Source organism: Rhinolophus sinicus, chromosome 4, assembly GCF_057876585.1.
Source record: "Rhinolophus sinicus isolate RSI-liver-muscle chromosome 4, RSI-T2T, whole genome shotgun sequence".
Classification (NCBI taxonomy): domain Eukaryota; kingdom Metazoa; phylum Chordata; class Mammalia; order Chiroptera; family Rhinolophidae; genus Rhinolophus; species Rhinolophus sinicus.
This window is the reverse complement of record NC_142504.1, coordinates 48838436-48840609: the sequence shown is the minus strand read 5'-3', so window position 1 is coordinate 48840609 and position 2174 is coordinate 48838436. Positions and strand designations below refer to the sequence as shown.

At 55.9% G+C, this 2174-nt stretch overlaps 1 pseudogene; it reads right to left on the bottom strand.

Annotated features, from left to right (window-relative positions):
• Positions 1-710: 710 nt before the first annotated feature.
• LOC148758370 (syncytin-1-like) lies at positions 711-1800 on the bottom strand (annotated as a pseudogene).
• Positions 1801-2174: the final 374 nt, after the last annotated feature.

The window sequence follows — 2174 nt, the reverse complement described above, 5'->3', positions numbered from 1 at the left end:
TTAAAATACCCTAAGCAAAAGAAAAGTAATAGGTAAAAATTCTTATCAGTTGAAAATGTTTCACTCTTTTTCTCCCTGGCTGCCTCCCTGGTTGCTTAAGGGTTGGCCGCCATCATGATGACACAGTAACTATACAGACCAGGAAGTTCATGACCAATAGACTGCTTCAAGGGAAACAAATAGTCATTGGCGTCCTTCATCCTGGGAAGGTAACAGTACCTAAGACAGAAATTTCGGGGAAAACTAGCCAAAATGTACAAGACCATGTTGCAGAAAAACGTCAAGGATCGAGAAACTCAAGCAGCACGCAGAGATCAGGGAGAACACAGCTTTATTACGCCGGCGGGCTCAGCTCCGTTCACGTGGCAGGGAACCATTTTAAGGTCAGTTTCCCCATCATGTCCCCCTTGTTGATGATCAGAAGGGGAACCCTAGAGATCATCATTTAAACCGAGAGGCCGATAACCCCGTAGGGCAAGGATGCCGGTGGTGGTCTGACGGGAGACCGTATTTTCAATGAAACGGACAAGGGCATTGAGGATGCAGGGGCCAATGGTAGCGAGGAGGAGAATGGAGAGGAAGGGGCTCGCCAAAGGGAGGAGCCAGGGAGTCTAGGCCTGAGCCAAACCCCCAGGAGGCGAGCTCTTCACGTGGACGCTGAATGTGGTCTCGGAGCTCACGGACCTTGGTGGCAACGATCCCAGACTGGTTTACGGAGTAGCAATAGTCTTCTTGGAGGAAGAGACAGGTCCCACCCTTTTCAGCCGTGAGCAGGTCAAGGGCCCACCGGTCCTGGAGGGCGACTGCCGGCAGGTGGAGAGTTGAGTCTGGAGTGACGTGAGTGAGTCCGCGACCCTCTCCATGTCATCATTGAGTTCCTGAGAAAGCTCGTAGTAAAAGTTGATGGAGGTCCCAAGGGTGGAGGCACCAGTGGCGACCCCAGTAAAGATGCCAGCGCCTATGAGGAAGGGATGACAGCCGCCCGACGGGCACGATGAGAAGGGGAATCCGAGACTGGAACTGCAGTCAGTGTACGGGGAGGCGGAGGGGGATAAAAAAGTGAGGATGCAGCCAGTGTCAGTGTCATTGGTGCCTCGGCATCTGAAAAGTAAGCCACCCTCGCAGGAGAGGAAAAGGCCCGGAGGGCACAGTAGGGTAGTGGCTTAGTGAAGGTAACGCAGCGGGGGTCAGGGGCCTGTGCGCGCCTGGGGGCAGATAACAGGTTAAGCTCGGGGCAGGAGCCAGGGGGACGGGGCTGCCGACTGGGCCGGAGATGATGGAGGTGTTAGTGGTGTTGGCAGCAACCAGTCGGGGGGAACCGGGATACCGGAGAAAACCGAACAGGCAAGGGGTAAACAAATGCAACAGGTGGAATTGGCAGAGGGGGAAGTAGAATTAAGCCATAGTTGGTAGGATGTGTTGAGGAGCTGCCGGGTAAGGCCCTGGGTATCTGGGAGTGGAGTGAGCCGCGGAGGGAAGTTAGGTTGAGGCCACGGTAGCGGGGCTGGGGCAGAGTAGCCCGAGCCCGCAGCAATCCGGGTTGTCGCAGTGTTGTGGAGGGCAGGGTCCTGGACACCTCCGCCATCGGAGGACCCGGCCTGGGCCAGGTAGGACTGGCAGACAGACCCTCGGAGGAAGGAATTGCAGGGGGACCGGAAGGTCTGAGTCAGAGCGGCGGTCCAATAGGTGCAGCCGGATTCTGTGCGGGTGGTCGGCGTGGTTCCCCGGTAGCATTCTTGGGACATGAGGGTACAGAATTGGAAGTAGGCTCTTGTCCCGGAACCCCGGGTGCAGGGACATTTAGAGGAGAGACTTAAGGGGGAAAGGCTAAGGAGACTCAAGAGCCAGAGGGCTGCAGGCAGGTGAGCATGAGCAGAGGAGAAACCCATAGTAGAAATCCAAACAGGAGGAGACCCCTCTGGTTGGGGGTCCAATCAGGCGGGGTCGCAGAGATGAGCAGAAGAGAGGCCAGAAGCGTCAGCAGGCAGAGGGTGATGATGGAAGGGGGGCAGAAATGAGAACTGTCATTCAGGATGTCTTAAGTGTAATCTTCAATGGTTCATCAGGTACTGGGTATGGGGTCCAGGCAGGCTGATCCGGTTCCGCTCGCTTGACACGGGAATGGTGGATCCACAGTGTGATATCAGAGACCTTTAGGGCAGTGGGGGTGACAA